The sequence below is a fragment of the Phacochoerus africanus genome, chromosome 11, assembly GCF_016906955.1.
Source record: "Phacochoerus africanus isolate WHEZ1 chromosome 11, ROS_Pafr_v1, whole genome shotgun sequence".
NCBI lineage: Eukaryota > Metazoa > Chordata > Mammalia > Artiodactyla > Suidae > Phacochoerus > Phacochoerus africanus.
Window position 1 is genome coordinate 104,231,555 of NC_062554.1, and position 25,718 is coordinate 104,257,272.

A 25,718-nucleotide genomic window follows, 5' to 3' on the forward strand; every position below is an offset into this window, starting at 1 on the left:
AGACTTGGGAGGGGGAGGGGAAGGCCGGGACAGAGGTGGTTTGGGGAGTGGGAGAAAGCGCATCCTTTTGGGAGGACGAAGGGAGAGGGAAGGGTCTTTCCTAAGGCCTAGGATCAGTATCCTTCCACCCAGTAGTGGCACGCGCGAGCTCACCGATATCCAGACTTGAGGGCTACTCAGGGAAAAGGGATAAAGAACCAATCCCACCAAATTCCGAAACTTCCCCAAACCTTCAGTGAATTGTTGAATGCATCTGTTGTGAAACAGATGGAGACTCTGTCCACCTCTCTGCCTCCAATTGGCCGTCTTCGAGCCTCCCTGGAGAGGCAACGGCGGGCAGCAGCCCACAAGCAAAATGGCGGCAGGCAGCTTCGTCCCCTCCCCCTCTGCCCCTGCGGAGCGGGGCGGGCGGGCCCCGTGCACTTGCCGCCGCCGCGGCCGCCGCCGCCGCCGCCGCCGCGGCCGCCGCCGCCGTCGCCGCCATTTTCCCAGAGCGAGCGGCAGTGACACTGAGCGGGCGCAGGGGGCCGAGTCGGAGACCGTGCCGGAGTCGGGAGCGGCAACAGAGGGGGCATAGACACTCTGAGCAGCCTCGCCGTCGCCTCTGCGTTCCTGTTGACTGCTTCGGTGCCCCCTCCCCTACTCCTCGGTTGCTGGTGAAGAGGCTTCGCGCTGCTGTTTGGGGAGGGGTGTGTGGAGCCGGGTCCTGTGTCCGCAGTGGCTGCTATCGGGGGGTCGCCTGACCGCGGAGGTGTGGAGAGACTCCTTGGGGGTCGAGCACATAACGGGGTTCGGGTGTCTGGTGTGTGAACATCGCAGGTCAGTGCCTGTCGTCTCCTTGGGAGTTCATGGGGCTTGCGGGATGGAGAGACGTGTGTTTCCAGGGGGAGGGGGCTTTCTCATCTTTATCCTTCCGGGGGGGCGGGGGGGAATCGACGTTGGCTCTCAGGTGTCTTGGCGGGGGCAAGACGTTGCTCGTTTGAATCGAATTTATTCTTTTTCCTCCCTGTCCCTAGAAAGGGAGCATTATGGCGGGTTTTAGGGTTGGGGAAGGGGGAAACTGGCAGTTAAACCCCCTAGAGAGTGGGAGTTAGGGAGGGGGCGCACTCCTCGCCGGCAGCGGGTTAGGGCCGCTTGGGTGAGGAGGGAGGCTTGTGACTGTTAGTGGGGTTTGTGCTCGAAGAGGTCCCAGGAGCTGCCAGCTCTCCCTTTCCTCTGCCGCATCTTGTTCAGGTGCTGGGAACCCGTATAGGCCCCATTTTCTTCTGCTACTTCCATTTCTTGCCGGGCAGTCCGTGGCTTAATTTTCTCATAAATGCAAAGGGGGTGGAAAGAACGCCCTGGGTCTCTCCCTTTGTGGGAGAACGAGACCGCTCCTCATCTTCCCCGGGAGAGGGTAAACCCGCCCCTGAGGTGGTCACCCCAGTACCCAGCCTTCTCAGTCTCCTCCCCCACTCCTCTCGCATTATCGCCGTCCTTTACTGTACCGGAGGCTTAGAAGCCACAATATGGCACATTTCAGGAAAGCTGATTTTGACCAAGGGATTGGCACAAACACTGTGGCAGCAGGCACAGAAGAGAAACAAACGGTTCACTGTGCTAAACGGGGGAGGGGGAGAGAGAAAACAATCCGGAGGGCTCTCTTCCACCGGCCTCCGTTCGGTAGAGATCCGTTCTTGCCAGACTCTGTCTCAAGAACGATACAGTTTAAAGTGGAAGGGAAATCGCTGGAGTTAGCTTTAGAGTAAACCCCGTTTTGCCCATTTCCCCCCCTTTTTAGAGATGTGAATAGCGTAAGGTATTTGGAGTTCTGGAGACCTTGGAGAGAATTAAGTGAGGTGCATTCAACTCTGGACTGGAGACATCAGTACCTAATTGGCAGACAGTCCGTTTTTTCCTTGAATCTCAGAGATGGGCAGTAAAAAGTGAAATTTCCCTCTTTTGTCCTTTACAGATTCTAAAAATGGCGGCCCCAGGCTGATGTTGTGGTAATCTAATCAGCTCGGGTCCTCCACACCCCATGCAGTGCGTTTGTCTGCAGCATATTACAGGCTTATTATGTTTACATGAAAAGACTGGGTTTTTTTTTTTTTTTTCTTCCTCAATCCGTTTACACAAGTGTGTTGATTTTACTGCAAATTGCAATGCTGTGTTTTAGTTGATTAATTTTATGGGTTTTTCCTGAGAGGCAAATGAAATGACACCACTTGAAAAAAATAAAAACACTCAGGTAGCCTTAGAAATTTCAGTAGTGAGGCTGGGTGTTCTTGAATATTTTTAAAAAAATTATTTGGGGACAAAAAACAGTTTCTGTTTGCTTTAGCCCAAGCGTCTATTATTCAGTAACAAAGTAAATTAAAATATTTAGCAAGTGTAAAGTATTACACTATTTTGTATGATTAAACGTTTTAATCTGGAGTGGAACGTTTTCCATCCAACTCTTGACCAGTTTTTTGAATTTTGGTTTTTGTACTCGAGTTTAATTTTTAGGGAGCTGTACAAACAAGCCTAAACCTGTTACTTCACTGGGTGTGGAGATACTTGTTCTCACTATTATATTTTGCATCCATTTTTCCCATATATTAAAGCATTCCTTAGGAATTCCTTAGGTTAGTTAATTGTGAATTTGATAAAGTGGAGTTCCATGCTTTGTTGCCCTTTGAAATTGTCTTCTAGCATGCTGTCAGAATTCTGTAAGTAAAAAAGTAAGGCTGTAGTTCTTAATTTTTTTTCCTTCCCAAACATGGCCATTTATCCCACCTGTTATGGGATGTGGGATTTAGTCTGTTTTAGTAGACTTTAAATTAAAACCATATCAATAATAGGGTCTTGAATCCATTTTGTGCTTATATCAGAATCTTATAGATTGGGGCAGAAAATTAAATGGTGTCATTTAACTTTATTTTAAAAAGTGTGAATGATTAGAATTCATCTCTGTGGTGGGAGGTCAGTCTTTCTGGCCTGAACTAAGCAGTGAGATATGAGTGGGCCATTAATGGCATTTAATGACTATTCTGATTGTGTACCAACTGTAAAACAAGTGCCTTTCAATCCAATAGTACTTAAAAAGGTTGGAGAGGGTACACCCTTTCATGATTCTCTTATTCCACTGTAAATTCTGTTCTAAAATATTTACAGTGGAATAAAAGAATCATGAAGTTCATATATGAGTTAAATTGATTAAAAATTTCTAATTTACAAAATAATTGTAGAAATTACTGGCTTAGGAAGTTTCATCATGTAAGACTGAGTACATAACCTTACTTAGAATCTTTGAAATTATTAAGTTGAAATGTTGGTGGATAGGGGGAGAGTTTGGGTAGGGATTTGGGGTCCATACTCATTTTTATCATGCTCTGAGTGAGCATGTAATCCAGATCCTTAACTGCTGATGTAAAGGTGGTACATTTGTTTTATAGACTAAGTGGTTAAGATCTGTGTTTCGAAAGGTTGGAACTTTAAACTTATGACCTAATGTAGAAAATCATGATACTCTTAGGAAAATTTAGTGTATTGTAGTCATACTTACAGTCATACAGTCAGCACTGTCTGTACCCATGTTTGTGTTGATAGTGACCTTGATCAAGTCTAGACACATAAGGCATTTGGATTTATTTGGCTCAGACACATAGTATCAAGCTAGAAATTATAAGAGAAGCTGCTTTCACTCATAGGAGCTTTCTTCATACTGGCCTGGTTCATTGCTTTGAGGTTTGTTTCTTTTTGTTTGTTTTGATGTTTTGGTTCCTATGAGACTGGCTTTTTATTTATTTTTTGGGTATTGTACTGTGTAATTAACATTGCTATAAATACTCAGTTTTTATTCATCTATACTCCAATTGACTATGTTTTGGATTGTCAAGGCAAATTTATTAAACGGTGAGGCATAATTTTGGTTCCCAGAGAGTTTTGAAACATTTGGCCCCTTGGGGCAAAACTAGTCAAATAGTCTTTGCTCTTAGGATAGCTGAGTTTGAGAGATTAGTTGTTTATCTGTTTAAGTGGATTTGTAGAAAATCGTAATGTAATTGGAGAGCAAATTTTACTTTCAGAGACCACATTTTGATCATGCTTCCCTTTTGTTGTCTGTATAAGTTATAGGATCCCTTTGATCTCAGTTTAGGTTTAGAACCTTTTCTTTACAGGGCTTCTCATTTCTCTTCAACTCCAGGCCTCTGATAACTAGGTCGTCTTCAATTTTGGCTTGTCTGTTTTACTCACAGGTTTGAGCCAGAGAATTTTTACCATATATACCACAGTAAATTCTGGGATTTTTTTGAACTTAAAAATGAAGTGAGGTGATAAGCCAATTAATAAGTTAGGAGAAACTCTTCCCCTCAGTACATACTTTAGTGGTCTTACTGAAATTATAATTTCATAAATTGGTTTCTTATTTCTAAAAATAATGCATCCATTTTATGCATAAAGTTCTTGAAGAAACTTTTGGTTTTAGTTTTTTAAAGTGTATTATGTAAATCCCTACAGTTCTGCTTTTCTGAAAGTTACTTCGGGGACTTAGGATGCGCCATTACCATTGTGTGTTTAAAGTAGTGAATGAGGAGTTCCTGTTGTGGCACAGCAGAAACGAATCCAACTAGGAACCCTGAGGTTTCAGGTTCGATCCCTGGCCTCCCTCAGTGGATTAAGGATCTGGCGTTGCTGTGAGCTGTGGTGTAGGCCAATAGCTGTAGCTCCGTTTAGACCTGTAGCCTGGGAACCTCCATGTGCCTTAGGTACAGACCTAAAAGAAAAAAATAAATAAGTGGTGAATGAAACCAACAGGACTTTGAAGGGCTATCAAAAACTGTTTAAGGAACAATGGTCTGAAATTTTCTTAAGAGATACTATGTTTATTTTTTTACAATATTTTAATAATGTATATTAACTTCTATCTCCAAAGGATTCATTCTTAGCAAATAGTAGGTGCTCAGTTACTTGTTGAATTTAAAGCTTTTGTTTAAGCAAACACATTTGCATCTCGAATATTAAGGGTGATCAGAGACTTTCCTTGTAATGTGTTAGAATAAATATTAAATACTTGAATTCAGTGGGACTTTTTGATGGTGAATATAGAATTATTTTTACTTTCTGGTAGAATTATCTTTGTTTGTTGACTGGCAAAATAACAAGACAGATATTAGTTGAGATTTTGCTGTGTAAATGTTACCCAGTTTGTAGGCTGAATTTAAAACTGGAGTGGCTCACTGGCTCTTTTTTACTGTCTTTTTTGTAATGTACAAGTGTTGAAGGAGCCTCATTTCTTTGTTAATATTGAAAGGATAATATTTTTATATTACTTAAAAACTTATTTTATATGAAAGAGCAATATATGTAGTTGAAAATTGTTTTTAGTGCACTGATTTTGAAGTAGACAATATTTAATTGTAATGATCTTGCCATTGTGGTTTAACGAGTGTTTTATAAAGAGGTAAGTGTTAACCAAAAGAAATTAGTTTTGGTTATTGTGAGCATTTATCCTGAGTGCCGCATTAAAAATCAAATGATAGCGACCCTGGCTAAGTTAATTAGATCTTCTTTGTGTTCTTAAATGTTTTTAAGGAAGGGAAGTTATTATTAACTATTGATAATTAGGATTCTTTTTACTTAAATCAAGAAAATAGTTGTTCTTATGTATCACTTGATGTATCTTTTCGATTGATGTGAAATTAGTTCTTTTTTTCCCTGTGGACAGCTCATAAATCACGTTTTATTTTAAACTGTATAGTGGAGCCATATTTGTAAGGTGAATTTTACAGCTTTATCAAAAATCCGATTTGGTTATGTTTACCAGAGATTTTTGGGACGTTAGACATTTTCAATGCAACTGGTCAATCACAGAATCCTTTTTTGATGTTTTGCATTAAGATGCCATCAGAACAGGCTTTTAATGACCAAATAATTGGTATATAATTTAATGAGTAAATAATCAATGACTTACACAACATTTAAAAATTTTTTTTTTGTCTTTTTGCTTTTTAGGGCCGCACATGTGGCATATGGCGGTTCCCAGGCTAGGGGTCTAATCAGAGCTGTAGCTGCCAGCTTGCACCACAGCCACAGCAAAGCCAGATCCGAGCCGCATCTGCCGCTTACACCACAGCTCATGGCAACGCTGGGTCCTTAACCCACTGAGCAAGGCCAGGGATCGAACCCATAACCTCATGGTTCGTAGTCGGATTCGTTTCTGCTGTGCCATGACAGGAACTCCCAATTTTCTCTTGCATTTTAAAACTATCTCAAATGTGAAATTTAATTTTAAGGAAGGACCTATATGCAGTTCACCATGAGAAACAAAATGATAATGTGCAGCTTTATTTTTATACAGTTGGAGAAGAGAGAATTTTCTAGCAACTCTTAGAAGATTGCTCAATTTAGAGTTATTCCAAGGAGTAAACGTTCTTGATCCTGAAGTTTATTACTGAGAAAGATAATATTGAGTAATCACACCTGTGTTCTAGCCAGCATGGGTGCAGCATTTAAGGCCTGAGCCTATGGTAGAAGCTAAGTAATGTAACAGTAGGATTGAGTTAGTTTTAGTTTGGAGTATTTATACTTTCAAATTTACATAATTATGTTACCTAACATTTTATCTGATGCCAGAAAAAAATTTTTAAAATTTTTATCTGATGACTTTCACTTTCTAAGGGTATTTAAATCGTTGTTTATTTACTTATTTGGCTACACCCACAGTATGCAGAAGTTCCCCAGCCAGGGATTGAACCTGAGTCACAGCAGTGACAATGCTGAGTCTTTAACCACTGGGCCACCGGGGAACTCCTGAAACATAATTTATATTTAAAGACTTGAACAGAATTTACCCTGATAAATTAATTTAAACTAAGTAAATTTAAACTTTAGAGTTAAGTAAGTTTAAAGATTAAATATGTTTTCCATTTTTTCTCACTGTTTGAGAATTAGGTAAAGCCAGTGTTGGTTTTTGGCAAAAGTGAGGAATGTGGTGAAAATAATTAACCATTATCACTTAGGATGTTGGTGAAAGCACAGATTTATTTATTTATTTTTTTTTAAATTTCATCTATCAGGAAACTATATTTGAGAAAGATACACTCTTCTATTTTTTCTTATTTTGTAGAATGATAAGTCATAGTTTCTACTTCTGATTTTATAGAGACCTCTTGAATTCCTCTTATTTTTGTACCTCACTTAAAGAGATACATTTCAGGAATTTGAAAGCCCATTTCCTCTTTAATCATGTGGCAAAGATGGAAAGATTCTTGATGTTACCAATTTAGATGGTTAGAACTGGTGTTTTAGTAGTCATAAAGTGATGGGAGTCTGAGGTTGGTCTGATACATAGTAACTCTTCTTGAGGAAGTAAGATTTTAGAATTATTTGCTTTTCTCTTTAAATGAAACTGCATAATTGGTTGAATTGACACAGCCTTATTACATATTAGCATTAAGCCCCAACCTAAACACTATTTTTGAAGCACAGACAAAAGATTAATATTAGTAGCTACTGTTGCCCTTGCACTATTTATTTCTCTTTCACAAAAGCCTACTGTTTTAGGATTTGTTTGGATGCAAGGAGGGAACAGAAATCAGCTCCAGCTAGCTAAAGTAAGGCTGGCTGTAAGGCTATAAGGCTGTAGGGAAATCTCACAGAACTTATTTGAAGAAAGTACAGTTGGGCCTCACAGGAATTGGCAAAGTGTCAGAGAGCCACTATTCTCCATCTTGATCCCTTTAATTAGTGGTGACTGGTTAAGGAGATGATAGAGCAGTGAATATTTATGGTGTGTTTGGGGGTTGGGGGGAAGTTTCTTGGATGGAGAGCAATAGAAAAACACCTCTAATTCATCTGAAAATAGTTGCCTTTTTCCCAGAGATATTTCTACCTGAGAGGGCCTCTAAAAAATGAAATAATTATTTAACTGATGATTCTATTTTTAAATTTAAAAATGTAAATATATATGTGTGTGTGTATTATGTTGAGGAATGCGGGAAAAAAAAATTTTTTTTGAAAGAATTTCAAATTTACAAGCAAATGAATAGTCCCAAACTTCCCTCATATCCTTCACCTAGATCTCCTGATTTTTAACATTTTGTCACATTTGTTTTTCTCTTCTGTCTGTACTTGTTGAGAAATTTTTCTCAGAGTCATTTGAGAGTATAAAGCATATACATCATGTCCTCTTTGAGTCCTTAATACTTAATTATGCATGTCCTAAGAGCAAGCATCTTTTCTTAGATAACCAGAGTGGTTAAATTCAAGAAATGTAACATTGATGTAATACTTTTATCTATATTATTGTCCATATTCCATTTTCATTATTGTCCCAGGTATGCCCTTTATTAGCTTTTTTTTCCGGCCAAGTAGCCAATCCAGGATCCTTCAGTCTGGAAGAGAGTTCCTCAGTCTTTCTTTTGTCATGACATTGACAGAGTTGTTATTTATACAGTGCCCTTCAATTTGGGTTTGTCTAAGGTTTCTTCATAATTAAATTCAGATTTTGGAGCTCCCATTGTGGCTCAGCAGTTACAAACCCAACTAGTATCCATGAGGATGTGGGCTCAATCCCTGGCCTCGCTCAGTGGGTTAAGGATCCTGAGTTGCTGTGGCTGTAGTGTAGGCTGGCACCTACAGCTCCAATTCGACCCATAGCCTGGGAACTTACACATGCTCTGGCCCTTTAAAAAAAAAATCAGATTTTTCTTTTCTGACTGGAATACTAGATAAGTAGTATGTATGTCTCTATCATCTGGAGGCAGCTGATGTTTGCCCATTACTAGTATGTTCATTTTGCTTGGTTAAGGTATTGAGTAGTTTCTCCTTTGTATAGTTACTGTTTCTCATGTTGCTATTATTAAGTAATTTGGGGAAGATAGTTTGAGATTGTATAAATATTCCTTGTCAGACTTTCCTCTGCTAGATGTAGTGTCTATTGATTCTTGCTTAAGTTTTTACTGTGATTGCACATTTACCCAAGTTTTTTGCAGGGTTTGTTAATGGATTATTGGGATTGTGTGAAGTTTCTTTCCGCTTCTGGTTTTTCTGAAATGCATACAGTTTGTGTTTTCAATAACAATACATGAAATTTTAAGGAGGAGAAGTGTATATAATTAAGATAATGTCAGATGCTATTTCTGCACAGTTTTTCACTCAAATGGGATTTAACGTAGTTGCTTGAGTCTGCTCTAATTTGAAATTCAGCACCCAGAACTTAAGTAGATTATTATTTTTTTCCCTCCATTTTTGTCTGCCCCATGGCATATGGAATTCCTTGGGCAGGGATCAAATCTGTGCTGCAGTCACGACCTAAGCCACAGCTGTGGCAACTCCAGATCCTTAACTCGCTGTGCCGGGCTGGGGGTCCAACCTGTGACCTTGGGCTCCCAAGGCGCCACTGATCCTGTGGTCCCCCAGTGGGAATTCCTTCCAGTTCCTCGTTTAGTTTTTAGAATTATTGTTAAATAAGCCTTGTATTACAGTTGCTTAGGTTTATGATTTGCTACCAATGCTAGCAGTTTGATTTCTAAAACAAGGCTGAAGATATGTATTTTAATTATGGTGCAATTTCCCTTCTCTACTAAAAGGGAAGAACTTCAAGTAATTTTTTTGAAGTAAAATATTTTTTTCTGAAATCATTGAGACAAGTTCTTTTTTAACATATATTCAAGTCAGTACTTTTTAAAAAGGGGTTGGTGAGATGGTAATACAGCAGAGCATCAAACATCTATAACTCTTAGGACAAAGTAGCATATGATTTGGGTTTTTTGTTTGTTTTGTTGTTATTGTTATTACTGGGTTTTTTGGGGCTGTGCTTGTGGCATGTGGAAGTTCCAGGCCAAGGACTGAACATGCACCACAGCAGTAACAGCCTTAGCAATGACAACACCAGATCCCTAACTTGCTGAGCCTCTAGTGAACTCTTGGACTTTTGATACCTTTTAATTAAAGAAATACATGCTTTTTGTAGAAAAGTTCAAAAGGATAAGAAATCATGCTGACTTTTCTCTTGAGAAGCCAGGCTTTTGGAATCTCTGAAAGAGGGAGTACTGGTCCTTATGTAATATCATATGACATACTCTATGTTTAATACTTCTATACATCCTAATTCAAGATGATCTTTTGGTTCCCTGAAGAGTCTTGGATTGGAATTATAGCAATACCAATTAGGATCAAGTTGTGATGAGTCTTTTTTTTTTTTTGGTCACACTTGTGGCATGGGGAAGTTCCTGGGCTAGGGATCCAACCCAAGCCATAGTAGTGACAATGCCAAATCCTTAGCTGCTAGGCTACCAGGGAACTCCCTGTGATGAGTCTTGAATGTCAGGATAAAAGAGGATGACTTTTTATTTTATTTTATTTTTTTATGAGTATAACTTTTATGGGACAGCCACTGGAAAATTTCTTCTGTATAGTTACACTTGGACATGTTTGTTTACCCCCTAAAAATCTTAAGATTATGAAGGTAATATGCGCTTTTTAAAAGAACTCAGGAGTTCCCTTTGTGACTCAGTGGTCAACGAACCTAACTGGTATCCATGAGGATTCAGGTTCAGTCACTGGCCTCTCTCAGTGGATTAAGGATCCGGCATTGCCTTGAGCCGTGGTGTAGGTCACAGATGCAGCTAGGTTCTGGCATTGCTGTGACTGTAGCGTAGGCACAACCCTTACCTGGGAACTTCCATATGCTGCGGGTGCGGCCCTAAAAAAAAAACACCCTCAAACAGTACTTGTTTAAAGGCAGTATTGCAGAGGGCTGAAGAATGGAAACTGCAGAACCACACTACTTTGATTTGACTGTACTTAAACTAGGTTGTACTGCTATGTGACCTTGGGCAAGTTACTTACCTTTTTGTGTCTCAGGTTGTTGTTCTGCAAAAGGGACATAATAATCACCCTATCTTACAGAGGACTTTTTTTTTTTTCTGCCTAGAAGTATAGGTGATAATAGAGCTGTTTTGAGATTTCTGTAAGTTAATGTGTATAAAATTCTTAGTATGTTCTATATGCTGTTTCTGCTGTAATTGTTTCAGGAAAAAAAGTGACCTGACCCCCATCCCAAGTTTCTCTCTTATGATGAGGTGATCACTATTTATAGCTTCTATATTTTTCCTGAAGTGTTTTATGTAGATGCTGTAGAAGTTTCTTTAACTTTCATTTAACCAAGCGTCAGGATTAATATTCCTTTTTAAAAACTACTAATGCTGGTTGCATGTCGATTGATGTAAACTACTCTGTGCTGTTTCCACCAGTTGATTTGAATGCTCAAAATAGTCATATTTGTTCCCAGATTGGCTAATCCCATTGTATTTGTATTGTGTTTATATTAATTAGATATTATGTAAGCCAGTGATAAGTCAGTGTGAAGAGAGATTTGTTTAAATGAGAACGAAGTTAAATGCTTGGGAAAACTTGATAAGAGTAAATTAATTGCTGAAGGAAATTGTTGTCAAGTGAGGTATTGGTAAGACAACTGAAAGATTATGTGGAAAAATAATAAAAATCTAGAACGAATTCTTCATTCAGATTGCTTCACAAGTGTCTAGGTGATTTCTTACCTTGGAACAATCCAAAGCCAAAACCATACACAGTGCATTATAGATATAGTTCATGTGAGAATGAGAACCCAGAATTCAAATTAGGGGAGCCATTTTCAAAACATATTTTGGCTTGACATCAAAGTGTTAATGAATGATTTTAAAGAAAAATAGAGAACTTATAATATATATTTGTCACTCTCAACTTCTAGTCCCTATTTTATATCCAGATTTCTGTTTAATCCAAAAGGGGGTGGATCTTACTGTATTCTGTAACTTTATATTTTTCATTGAGTATCTTGGACATAAGATAGGTCTGTCTGTGTCTAGATCTAAGATAGGTCTGTGTCTAAAAATGTTCTATCAGAATCAGACTCTAGTTTGTCCAAGTAGGGCTTATAGGAGCATACCTAAATGAAGTGACATTTCTTTTGTCTCTGAAATTTAACAGATATGTTGACACGTTAAAATCCAATAGCCTTTGTTTTCTTGTGAGATTTAAATTTAACTCTTCTTAGAGTTCTCTGGTGGCTTAGCAGGTTAAGGATCTGGTGTTGCTCCTATGACTCAAGTCACTGCTGTGATGTGGATGCAATACCTGCCAGGAGCTTCCACATGCTACAGGAACAGCCAGATAGTAATAATAAATTGTATTTTTCTTTAGGGTCTTTCTAACGATGATAGTATTATAAACTGGATTCATTTAGTGGCAAATAGTTGAATGCCCTATCTGTGAAAGCATTATGGAAAGCAGCCATGCTCACCACTGTACCACCAGTGCTGCTTGAAACCATCATGGTAGCTATGCTACTAATTTTATCTTGCTGATTTTTGTACATACCTTCCCTAAGGGGAAGTAGCTGATGATTGTGTTGGCTAATATCTCTGGGATCAATCTGTGTGGTTTTCAAATTTTACCCTGTAATTGTTTGGAGTATTGTAACCAAGTTGCTGTATGTTAGTAGTAACCTATTAGTTACATGTTAACATAGTCATTGCTTGATTTTTTTTTTTTTTTGGCTTTTTTTAGGGCCACACCTGCGGCATATGGAGGTTCCTACAGGGGTCAAATCAGAGCTGTAGTTGCCAGCCATAGCAACACAGGATCTGAGCCATGTCTGCATCCTACACCACAGCTCACAGCAATGGTGGATCCTTAACCCACTGAGCAAAACCAGGGATTGAACCTGCATCCTCATGGGTGCTAGTCAGATTCGTTAACCACTGAGCCATGACGGGAACTCCTGCTTGATTTTTTAATTCCGTGTTAAAACTGGCAGATTTTATAGACAGGATATGGTTGTGCCAAAACAAAGTGTACTTTTATTGTGTAATCACTTTGGGAGTATCTGAGAAGCTGTGATATGTATCATTTAAATTTAATCTAGGAGTTCCCATTGTGCTCAGTGGAAACGAATCTGACTAGTATCCATGAGGGCACGGATTCAATCCCTGGCCTTGCTCAATGGGTTGGGGATCTGGCATTGCAGTGTAGGTTGCAGACGTGACTTGGATCTGTTGAAGCTGTGGTTGTGGTATGGGCCTGCAGCTGCAGCTCTTATTCAACCCCTAGCCTGGGAACCTTCATGTGCTGCAGGTACGGCCCTAAAAAAAAAAAAAAAATTTTTTTTTTTACTCTAGAGTGAGAGAAGAGATTTTAAAAGGCATTCTGCTAGTATACCCTAAACTATTATTTAAAAGAATTTTCAAGTTTATATGCTTCTTAGGTCCTAAAGTAAATGGTTCATTACAGATTGGTGGAAAGACTTTCTAGTTCATTCCGCAGCTTCACAGTTTCTTTCTCCATGTTCAAATGTCTTTTATGAGTTCGCCTTATGGCTCAGCGAAAATGAATCTGACTAGTATCCATGAGGACGTAGGTTCGATCCCTGGCCTCCCTCAGTGGTTTAAGGATCTGGCGTGGTTGTGAGTTGTGGTGTAGGCCGGCAGCTGCAGATCCAATTTGACCCCTAACCTTGGAACCTCCATGTGCCTCAGGTGCAGGCTTAAAAAGACAAAAAAAAAAAAAAAAAAAAGGCCTTTTATAAGAGTGGCCAATCAGCTCAGTAATGTGGATTATTTTTAATTTATATATAATCTCTTCACATAAAGGTCTTTACAATAAAGTTTGAAAGCAGATATACTCATCACTAGCATTATTGTATTTATGAATGTCATTCGTGATGTTTTTCTTTATTATAAAATTTATCAGTGATGCCTTTAAAAGTTTTCCTAGTAGAAACTTAGATCTACTAATGCCGTAATTCATTTTTGAGAGTAAGATGCATAGTTTTTTTTTCTCTAAGTTTCAGTTCTCTATTTGTAATATAGTAGTCCTTCTATTTCTAGGTTTTTGTTTTTATGTTGATGTATGAAGAGGAAGAAGTTGATCTTTGTTGGTTTTTTAAATTTAATTTTACTGGAGTATAGTTGACTTAAAATATTGTTAGTTTTTTAAATTTTAATTTTACTGAAGTATGGTTGACTTACAATATTGTGTTAGTGATCTTTGAATACTGTTAAGTCTTGGGATCAGAGGACTTGGAAAAATTTTGTAAAACTAGACAGTTTAAATGTGGAAAGTGCTTTTCCTTTTTTAATTCATTTTGGCCTCTTGTTGATTTTGTAGGTTGTTAAATACTTAGAAATTAAAGTATTCTTATTTTAGACTTAAGATTTTTATAGTAAATATTTTAGATGCATGTGGAATATTAAGACAATTTTTCAGAATTTTACAGTTATAAAGCCGCTGTTCTTTAACCATTAGAGTGGCCTCAGTAGTCAAAAGTATTGTGATTGGAATTGAATAAATTATCATTGGATTGGAAAATACAAATTTCGAGGCTTTAATTCTGAGGCAAGACACTAACATCCATAAATATCTACAGTGTGTTTATATATCTTATTTTCTCTGCAAGGTAGATCTTGTACCCATTTTTCATGAGAGGCCTAGAGAGACTGAGGGTTAAAGAGTGACTGATCAAGAATTTGAGGCTCAAGAGTTCCCTGGTGACTCAGCAGTTTAAGGATCTAATGTTGCTGCTGTGGCACAGTTTTGATCCCTGGCCTGGGAGATTTTCATGCCATAGGTGTGGCCAAAATTTTTTTTATTTTAATTCATTTGAAAATCATCATAACTTTCCATTGAGCCTTATAAAGGACTAATTCTTGGCAAGGTAATGAGAATGTACCAATTATTAACCCAAGGCAGCTACATAAGAAAGCTACTCTAGGAATTCCCTGGTAGCCTAGAGAGGGTTAAATATCTGGCATTATCACTGCTGCAGCTCTAGTCATTGCTGTGGTACAGGTTCAGTCCCTGGCCAGGGAACTTCCACATGCTGTAAGTGCGGCCAGAAAGAAAGAAAGAAAACTACTCTAAAATACCCTTGATTGCCCTAGATTGCCCTAGCTCATTTCAGGTGTCTTAAGGGCAGCTTGTTTTTTTTATTTTTTTTGTCTTTTGCCTTTTTTGTTGTTGTTGTTGTTGTTGCTATTTCTTGGGCTGCTCCCGCGGCATATGGAGGCTCCCAGGCTAGGGGTTGAATCGGAGCTGTAGCCACCGGCCTACGCCAGAGCCACAGCAACGTGGGATCCGAGCCGCGTCTGCAACCTACACCACAGCTCACGGCAACGCCGGATCGTTAACCCACTGAGCAAGGGCAGGGACCGAACCCGCAACCTCATGGTTCCTAGTCGGATTCGTTAACCACTGCGCCACGACGGGAACTCCAGGGCAGCTTATTTTTGTTCACTGCTCCTTCCTCAGCACCTAGAGTAGTATCCAGAGCATAGTATGTATATGCTCAGTAAGTATGTTGAATGGATTTGAATTAATTTTGTTGTATTTTGAAATAATGCAATAGTTGCCATAATCTTGGTGGGGGGGAATCTTAACACTTAAGATTTCCTCCAGTTTTGGAGACAAGGTACTCAGAACTTGATGTTGACAAGCTGGAAGGGTTGTGGATTGTTGGAAATTATTCACATGATGAAGATGGTGGTGGGGACCATGGAAACTGACAAAGAGTGAATCTGAAACACTATGGAGGCACAAACGACTGGGTGACCAAATGTAATAGACTAGAGAAAAGAAGGATTAAAAAAAGAACTGGGAGAATAGGGTACTAATAAGATGGAGTGGAAGAAAGTGTGTGAAAAAGACTCAGCTTGAAAGTTTGGTTTTTACAGCGATGGCAGATATTTGAATAGAGACATATCCTATAGGTGACTAGGAATAGGAAATCAAGAATGAATGGTAAAATCCATGGTTGATGGAGACTAATAATGGGGAGGATTGAGACTTAAAGGACAACTAGATTTTAGAGTAATAAGGGGAATAAGTAATTAAAAACAAAAGCTTCCAGAATGAAATCAATCTTCATTCTTTAGCGGCAGGTTTTTGTTTTTTGTTTTTAAGATATGTTCGTGTTCATCTAAAAGGAGAAGAGAGGATTGGGCTAGAGAGAGGGAAAGTGTGGTTTGATCAAGAGTAACTTAGGTGGTATCTTAGCCACTGTGTTCTAGGCTTTGAGAGCTAATATATAAATTTCTCAATTCTTACTATAGATTGAAGCAGATGATGTAATTGTGGAAGCTGTACATCTAAGCCTTGTTTCCAAAAAGTGCGTCAAAATATAAACCAGTGGTGAAAAAAATAAGCAATATATTCTTTGAGATAAGAAGGGAAGAGATTAGTGTATAACAGGTCTCATACCTGTAACAGTTTCTTGAGTTAACCTGGTCAGATTTTTGTTTGCAAATAAGGAAACAGTCCTCAGGAGGTTGATCTTCTGGAGATCTCCAAGGTAGTTTTATAGCAGAGATATCAAAGTTGGGAAGTTAAGACTTCAAGGAAGCACTGGTAATTTAAACGATCCATGAAGGTTTAATAAGATATTTATTTATTGGGTGTGATGGATGTAAGTAGAGGAAAATGACTTTGGAAAACTTGAAGGAGAATGAACAAGGGATATGCCAACAATAGCAAAAAGACTGGCATAATCAGCAGATATATATTGGAATATTAGCATATGCAACAAGGCAGCATAACTTGTTACTGTGAGCTGTTATGCTTTTTTTTTTTTTTTTTTTTTGCTTTTTAGGGCCGCATTTACGGCATATGGAGATTCCTAGGCTAGGGGTCCAGTCAGAGCTACAGCTGCTGGCCTACATCACAGCCACAGCAACGCCAGATCTGAGCCTCGTCTGTGACCTACACCACAGCTCATGGCAACACCAGATCCTTAACCCACTAAGCGAATGCAGGGATCAAACCTACAACCTCATGGTTCCTTGTTGGATTTGTTTCTGCTGTGCCATGACAGGAACTCCTGTTATGCTTTTCTGAAGAGGGCAAAATTAGGGAACTAGTGGGCTTTGAAGTATATTCAGTGTTTAAGCAAGTGTTCTGAAATAGACCACTGGAGCAACTGCCGTAAGTTAAAAAAAAAAAAAAAAAAGACATCCAGGCCACAACTCAGACCTGCTGAATCAAAATCTCTCAGGTGAGGCCTGCAAAACAGTTATTTTCAAATCCTAACTCCAGGCATATATGAAAAGTGGCATTTTGTGGATCTGTGTTTGAGAACCACTGGTTTAAAGATCAAGTTAGAATAGGGAGAGAGACCACTTAGAAAATTATCCTGGTAGCCAGGTGTGAGATAATAAAATGTAGAGAGTAGGTGTACAAAAAAAAAAAAAAAAGATTTGTTTAAATCTAAGTAGTTAGGTTTGATGCACATTGTTTTTATAGAGAGAAAAGAGAGGATTTAAGTTCTCAGTCTGGAAGAAATAATTAATGATAGAAGGAATACTTTGTTAATCCTGAAGAGTGAGGACGTTGTTTTACTTGAGGTTAGAATAAAGAATGTGAGAATAAAATTATTGTGAACTTTGTTTCAGTCAAAAAGTATGTCCTTTTGTGGTGACATACTGATTTGAAGGCTAAAAAACCAAGAAAAAACCATCCTGATAGTCTATATAGGTTGAGTGACTAAAAAAAAACCAGGATTTTTTTGTTGATGTTGTTTGATTTTTATTTACACCAGTCTTTAACACTACTTTTTGGAAGGTTTTTTTTTTTTTTTTTTTCCTACCTTTGGATGAGAGAATTCACCAGTGAAATAAGTTTTTCATGTCACACGTTAAGTCAGTAAGTATTTTCTTTTAGCCAGTGATTTTCAAACTATTCTTTAGGAATCCTTAGGTTTTTAAGCGGGAGGATGTGCAGGCAGAGACATTTCTCCTGCCCATCTCTTTAACCACAGACAATAGCAAATAATGTAAAAATGCCTACTATGCTCATTAGTAAATATCACTAATTACTGTGGCCACCTCCCATTTTAACTGACGGTGGCCTCTGTAACACAACACAAAGTTGACACTAGCAATCACTGGGAAAAGCATAGGAGATTAAAACTATTATTTTTATCCTAGAATAAAAATGATTAGATTTCTGTGTAATATTTCATAAGTAGGAAAGTTTCTATCAATACTCAAAAAAGCTTGAAGGCAACAATTTTAATGTCACTTTTTAAAACTTTGTGGTAATTGTGGATTTGTATGCAGTTGTAAAAAATAATAGAAATCCTTTCTCTGGTTTCCTTCAGTGGTAACATCTTGTAAAACTGTAGTACAATAGGACTACAATATTCACATTGATTTGATTCAGATTTCCCCAGTTTTATTTGTGTATGTGTGTGTTGTGTATTTAGTTCTTTGTATTCTTAGCGCATGTATGGGTTCCTATATTCATCACAACAGGTAAGGTATAGGACAGGTCCCTCACCACAAGGATCCCTGGTGCTCTCTCACTACCACACTGATCTGTTCTCTCTTTCTGTACTTTGCCACTGAAGAATGTTAGATAAATGAGATTATATAGTATGTGTGACATTTTTTGGGACTGGCTTTTTTTTCACTCCACAGTTTTCTTAAGATTTGTTTAAGTTGAATTATCCATAGTTGGCTTCTTTATATTGGTGTTTGTTTGTTTGTTTGTTTTGGTCTTTTGTCTTTTTAGGACCGCACCCTCGGCATATGGAGGTTCCCAGGCTAGGGGTCTCATCGGAGCTGTTGCTGCCGGCCTACACCACAGCCACAGCAATGCCAGATCCAAGCCTCATCTGCGACCTACACCACAGCTAACAGCAACGCAGGATCCTTAACCCACTGAGAAAGACCAGGGATCAAACCTGCAACCTCATGGTTCCTAGTCAGATTCATTTCCACTGCACCATGGCGGGAACTCCAGATTTCTTTATATTGTTAAGTAGTGTTCCACTTAATATTATTTTCCCATTTGATAGCTACCACATAGAACATGCAGCTTCAGACTTTTTCTTTTAAATTTGTACTTGTTGTCTCTCATTTCTTTTGTTAACTTCCCTGTTTTCTTTTACTATCTCAATCCCTAATCCTGTTGGGACTATTGGAAACACAGTTTAAAAATTGCTCCTGTAGACAACATTTTTTTTTGGTAACTGAAGTAAGTTTTAGAACTTACAAAAGTATGTGGTGTTAGGCTTTACAGTACTCATTACTGTTGTACATAAAAGTAAGATTTTTAAAGAATTGGAAAGACGTGATTCTTAAATTTGGAGATTTATTTTCTCATTTGTATATCAAGCAGTGCATTCTAAGGTTTATAGTCGTGGGCCACGTGGCACGTAGAATGTGGGAATAGATAGCTATTTGGAATGAAATCACTTTTTTAAAAAAACTTACGTATGAACAAAAACTCATTCTAAAAATTGTGTGTGTATAGGAAACAAATTGTATATTTTATGCTCAGAGACTAACCAAATAATCACTGAATTGCATAAAAGCCACATTTTGCTAGATTTTACACTAGAGCTTAGTGTTCTCCAACACTTTGGGGGATGATAAATGCTATTTTAAAATAATAGCATGGTGCATTAAAAAACTTCAGTATTGAAATTATTTTAATTCACGGTTGTTTTGGGGTGGTGATGGAGGAGCATACTAGTACTTTAGCAGGTTGAAAATTGATGTTTAGAAAAACTTCTCTAAATCCTATTTGAAAGAGTGGTACCCCCATTATATAATGCCAAACAGGTAGCTCAGTGTATCATATTCACCATCACCATTTCTCATCATTATCTTACACTTGTTACATTCAGTGAACCAGCATTGGCCCATCATTATCAACCGAAGTATGTAGTTGACACTAGGGCTCACTCTTGGTGTTCATTTTTTTTTTTTTTCAAGGTTGTTGTTCTTGATACTTCAGTTTACTTTGATTCCAGTATCAAATCTTTAGGAAGCTAGAGATCAGGTAAACTGGGTCACAAGGTAAGCTAGTATGGAGTATTACCAAATACTGGCGATTTGGGAAAGTGCTTCATTCTTAACTGTAAAGGAGTAATTTGGTGCTTTTTGGGTAAGATCGTGAAGGTTGCCATTGGCTTATTCTTTAAAGAATTTAACCTTAATAGAGCCAATCTTGTTTTGACAAAAATTCTGTAAAAATGATTTCACAGTCTGGATGACATATTACTAACCATGATTCAGTATAGATTTGTATTTTAAGACAATAATTGAGTTTATAATAAAGAGATCTGGCTGTTGGCTAAAGTAGTGAAACTAGTTCTATCACATTCTGCAGTCCAGTACAGAAGTATCCTTTGTCCTTTATTGACAAGAATGGACTCTAGAATAGATCAGAAATTCTTAATTAGTTTATTTTACTTTTACAAGTATAGTAGCTGAGAATTATTCTCCAATCGTCATTTTTTTCTTTTCCATTATAGCTTATTACAGGTTATTGAATATATTTCCCTGTGCTATACAGTATGATCTTGTTGTTTATCTTTTTTATATATAGTAGTTTTTGTATCTACTAATACCAAACTCCTGATTTATCCCACCTCCCATCTTTCCCCACTGGTAACCATAAGTTTGTTTTCTATGTCTATGAGTCTGTTTCTATTTTGTAAATAAGTTCACATGTATCATATTTTAGATTCCACATATAGGTGATACCATACGGTCCAATATTCATCTTTAAGAACTTTTCCTAAATATTTAAGTCCTAGAAATGTTACCTGGTTATCATAGCTAACACTTAACCAAGTGCCACACACAATCTTTGAAACAATTCTATGGTTATTCCTATTTACAGATAAGGAACTAAGTCTCAAGAGAATAAGTACCCATTATTACAAGTGGCAGATTGTGAAAACTGAAGCATTACTATTTTGATATTGAGTTTAGTAGTAGTGTTTGGAACTGTACTAAAATATGATGGAAACTCTGTGAAGCTCTTATATAGTACCAGAAACTGTGCCTTTTGAACATTGAATTTTATATATAGATTTCCATTTTTCCAGTAGGTCCATCAACATTAATCCTGACTACAGGAAGATTTTCTTTTTTTCTAGAGAGTTTATTTGCTATAAAAAAGTATTATAGTGTAAGTTGAATTGGTGAAAATTCTTTGTCTTTAGGAACCAAATAGTTATCAAAAGGAGACTCAGTTTAAAATTCAACTGGTTAGATAGGTGGTCTTTGCTTAATAAGTAGTTCTGTATAAGGAATTGAGTATATGTATGTGTACAGTAGCAATCTCAAATTTGGAGCCTGGTTTCCTCAATTTACAGGTTGCTTTCAGTTTACTGGTGAGGAATGTGTTTGTTCCTGAAAATAGTAGGGAATTTGATAATCTTTATCCTTTGAGTATGTGCTTTGTACTGTCCCTGAAATACTTTAAACACACATTTTGGACTTTGAGCAATGTTTCAATGCATTTATGTGGAATGGATATAAGTCTGTTAAGTAGATCAAGTTTGGAGGAGGAGCAAATTGGGTTTTGTTACTATTGTTTCCTTTTGCTTGGCAGAATGAATGCAGTTCAGATGTTCTGCAGTGAAACACTTAGGTACTTACTTAATTTCTCCTCTTTTTGAGAGGCAGTTTTCAATTTTTTCACCTTAACTGTAAATTCTAGATTGATTATTTTACCAATCATGGGGCAAATTTTAATTTCAGGAAAACTACTATGTAGGTTCTAGCATCAGCTGTTGGGGTTCAAAATCTGATTCTGCTGTTCACCAGCTATGAAACTTTGAACAAGTTTAACCTCTCTGCCTCTTTGTAAAATGGAGATAATAAAAGTACTTACACCATAGGCTCATTGTGAGAATTAAGCATTCTAAGCCCTCAGTATTTACATCGCTGTTTGTAGTTGGGGATGTTTGAATATCTTACCAAGTAAGTGCTGATGGAGCACTGGCTGATACTGACAATAACCCAGTTGAAAAAAATACATAATTCATTCTGTTGTCAGATTTTTGGGGTAACTTTTTAGACTCTGATATTTATTTTGCTGTTTTGGTTAATGTACTTGTGATTGTAAGATTTAAACTGTAAGATCATCAGCCTTACCTACATCCATTTATAGATGAAGCCCAGAATAGTGAAATGAATTGCCCAACGTTTCTTAGGTAACTTGGTAACAGATATTGATTAATCTGTGTCCTTTTTATTACACCTTAGTCAGTGTCTATAAATAAAACTAAAATCTTAAATGAATAATGAGGGCAGTTTAATTTCTGATTTATAAGGAAAGGAAATCTCAAGTATGTGGTCCTTCACAGTTTCTTTCAAGTTTCTTTTTTTCTTTTCTATTAGTAATTCAGCCCCACTTTCACCTACTTTTTCTCTTAGGATTACATGTCCAAAATGTAAACATGGATTTAATGTTAATTATTTGCTGAGCTCTATGTAAAGTGTTTATGAATGACTGAAAGATAATAATAAATGACCCTTTCCTTAAAGATACTATGTTAGATTGGGTTGGGTGCTTCTATAAGTAATTTTAGAAAAATTTTTTTTGTCATTTTCATCTTTCTGCCTTTTGGGTATCATATTCATCTTTTCAATGGTATTTCGTTTTCTGAATTTCTTAACATGGTCTTAAAAGCAGCCTTAGTCTTCCAGTTTTTCTCATGGACTATTTTCTAATTTAATTGCTTTTCCTTGCATTTTATCTCATTTTTCCTACTTTAGGGTTTTGTTTTGGTTTTGGTATGGTTGCTTTTGCTCTGCTAAGTTTGTTTTTAATGCTATCTTTTCCCAGCTTCTTTTCAGTTTGGTTTGGTATTTAACATTGTTTCCTTTACTTGTTTACATTCATTTGTATAGAAGGATGAAGAATAAATTTGTCTTTTTAAGAATTGGCTGCTGTCATTATAGATATTTATTATATTTGCTGTCCCTTTTGATTTTAGGTTCCATGTTAGACACAAGTACCTATAATTTTATACCATTTAAAAACAGCTTAATACTCCTATGTTCACTTGGTTTCTAGGTCTATTCTGGATAGCAGGTTTTGTGAAGACATTTATTCTTTCTTGGACCTCAGATTTACCAGACATCTCATGGTATTTCCTTTTATATTACTTCTTTAACGGCTGCCATTTATTCTCATTGTATTCTGTATATATTTTACTTGCCAGTAGGATAACCAGTTTGTTTTTTTTTTTTTTTTGGTCTCTTTTGTCTTTTTAGGGCCGCACCCACAGCATATGGAGGTTCCCAGGCTAGGGGTCGAATAGGAGCTGTAGCCACCAGCCTATGCCACAGCCACAACAATGCCAGATCTGAGCCACGTCTGAGACCTACACCACAGCTCATGGCAACACTGGATCCATAACCCACTGAGTGAGTCCAGGGATCAAACCTGCAACCTCATGGTTTCTAGTCGGATTAGTTTCTGCTGTGCCATGATGGGAACTTGTGTTCTTTTTTTTATTTTGATCACAGATGTGAAAGCTTTGTGATAATCTTTTGGATTGTCTTGAATTGCTTTTCTCTAGCTATGCCTGTGTTATAAGCTCATATCCTTTCTGTTTATTATGTTGTCTTTCCCTTTCTTTTTTTCTTATTTTCAAAGACATGGTGATTTGACCCTAATGAATTTATGATTTAAGTATCAACTGGATTTTTAAATAGCTATAGAGTTTTTGGTATTAATAAATATGGTGAAATGTTTGCCATTTTACAGTCTCAATAAATATGACCTCTTGTGAATAAATTACTGAGATCATCTTCTCTGCTGAGTCAAACTCAGAGTTTGTGGTTCTGTTACAGATGTGATGGTGTGTTGTTATCCTGGGGATGAGCTTCTGTGATTTTAGAAGAGAGATGGCATTTCTGAAAAAGGTGTTGTGTGGTTGTTTTTATAGCACTTAATTGTATAGGTTGACAACTCATTTAGTTAATGAGGCCAGAGGTGCATTCTTCATCCTGAGTGCCTTAATTCATTCACCAATTATTTGTAGAGTGCCTATTTTGTTGCAGGCCCTGTGTACAGTTTGAGAGACAGGCAGTAATCACACAAATATAAGCTATTGTCTGAAATAGGCTTATGGAAAGCTCTTCTTTGCTATTTAAAAACAGCTCAGGAGTCCCCTGGTAGCCTAGCAGTTAAGGATTTGCACTTTTCAGTGCTGTGGGTCATTGTCACTGCTTTGTCTTAGGTTTGACCCCTGGCTTGGGAACTTAGACATGCTGCAGGTACAGCTCAAAAACCAAACAAAACCCCCACAAAACAGAACAGCTCAAATACAGTGTTTATTGAGGGTTGTATATTTTTATGAAAATGGGGTGCACTATTAAATGCATACTCGAATAGATTGTTTTAGGTTGGAACTATTACTCAGTTATCTAAAAGAATATATCATGATTTTACTTCTGCTTTCCAGTTTCTGCTTCTGGTTTTAAAAAAATGTACAGCTAAATATTTAACAGCATATACTTAAAATACAAGATTTCCTATACGTCCAATGTAAAAATAAGCTAAGCTGAAGAAAACTGCTACAAACAAGGAGGAGAATTTTCTTTAAAAATTGTAATTATCTATTCTTAGGTCCATGTTTTCAGCATTCTGAAGAAATACAGGAGTTCCCTGATGTTCTAGTGGGTTAAGTATCTGTCATTGTCACTGCTGTGGCTTGGGTCACTCCTGTGTTGTGGGTTCGATCCCCAGCCCCAGGAGTTCCTTCCACATGTTGCAGGCAAGGCCAAAAATAAAAAAATCTAAAAAAATTAAAAATAGTGTCATTAAAAAATTAAATACAGAATATAACATTTGAATAGAATAAATTGAGTTTTATATATTGCTTACATTTTGTCATTTAGAAATTTTATAATTTTGTAGCTTTGTATAGGTTAATTACTACTTTTTAGAATAAATATATAGATTTTTATATTTATATATTGCTATATATTATAAATATAACTTTTATGAAGTAATTGTAAGATAGTCAGGTGAAGAAAAGGAACTAGGACAGTTTTTCCTTTTTCTCACTCTACTTTAATTTTATTTATTCATTTATTTATTTATTTTGCTTTTTAGGGCTGTGCCTGTAGCATATAGAAGTTCCCAGGCTAGGGGTCAAATCTGAGCTCACAGCCACAGCAGTGCGGGATCTTAGCTGCATGGGAGCCTTTCACCACAGCTTATGGCAATGCCGGATCCTTAACCCACTGAGTGAGACTAGGGATAAAACCCACATCCTTATGGATAATAGTCAGGTTCGTAACCCACTGATCCACAACGGGAACTCCCTGCTTTAATTATTTTTAAATGATGATTTTAATTTAGTAAAAACAATAAAATCATAGCAAATAGAGAACCATAAGTACACATTTTATTTTCAAAAACTATTAGAAAATACTCTTTAAATGAAAGTTTTTTGTAATCCACACAGCTTTTTGCTGATGAAATAAGAACAACTCTTCTTAATTTGACTACCACTTGCTGATTGCTGAATATGCATAACTCAAAGTGTATGAAATGCTTTATAATCATTATTTCATTTTATTCACAGAAACTGTATGAGAATAAATCCCCACTTTATAAACAAGCAACCTGAAGATTCTTCAGTAGGTTGCTTGTTTATAAAGTGAGTGTTAGAGATATCTTTGTTTTTAACTTTCAGGTGCAATTGGCTATTATTATATATTTTTATTATAACTTGTATCTAGTAGCTCTCCCCCAGTTGTACATGGTTTAAAAGTAAAGGCTAGTTTTTCTTAGAGAATTCAAAGTACTTTCACCTCATTATCTCCAGATTTTGGGTTTTTTTCCCTATGAGATACAAACTCACTATCTGCATCATTTGTGAAATAGGAATTAACTTGACTGGATAGTATTAAGCTTATTTGTAACAATTAAAGATAAGT

At 37.2% G+C, this 25,718-nt stretch overlaps 1 protein-coding gene and 1 non-coding gene across 6 annotated transcripts in view; one reads left to right on the forward strand and one right to left on the reverse strand.

Moving 5' to 3' along the window:
* The first annotated feature begins 460 nt into the window (after window positions 1-460).
* Window positions 461-25,718, forward strand: part of KMT2E (lysine methyltransferase 2E (inactive)) — a 92,579-nt gene continuing 67,321 nt past the window's right edge. For 2 of the 5 annotated variants that reach the window (XM_047752389.1, XM_047752394.1), the window contains exons 1-3: window positions 461-819; window positions 22,840-22,912; window positions 23,622-23,693. The gene's annotated coding sequence lies outside the window, so the exon portion shown is untranslated. Of the gene's footprint in view, window positions 820-22,839; window positions 22,913-23,621; window positions 23,694-25,243; window positions 25,323-25,718 lie in introns of all 5 variants that reach the window. The other 3 variants (XM_047752393.1, XM_047752390.1, XM_047752392.1) reach the window with 3 other exon arrangements.
* Window positions 6,701-6,773, reverse strand: TRNAD-GUC (transfer RNA aspartic acid (anticodon GUC)). The gene has a single exon. It is a non-coding gene; the product is annotated as a tRNA-Asp (tRNA).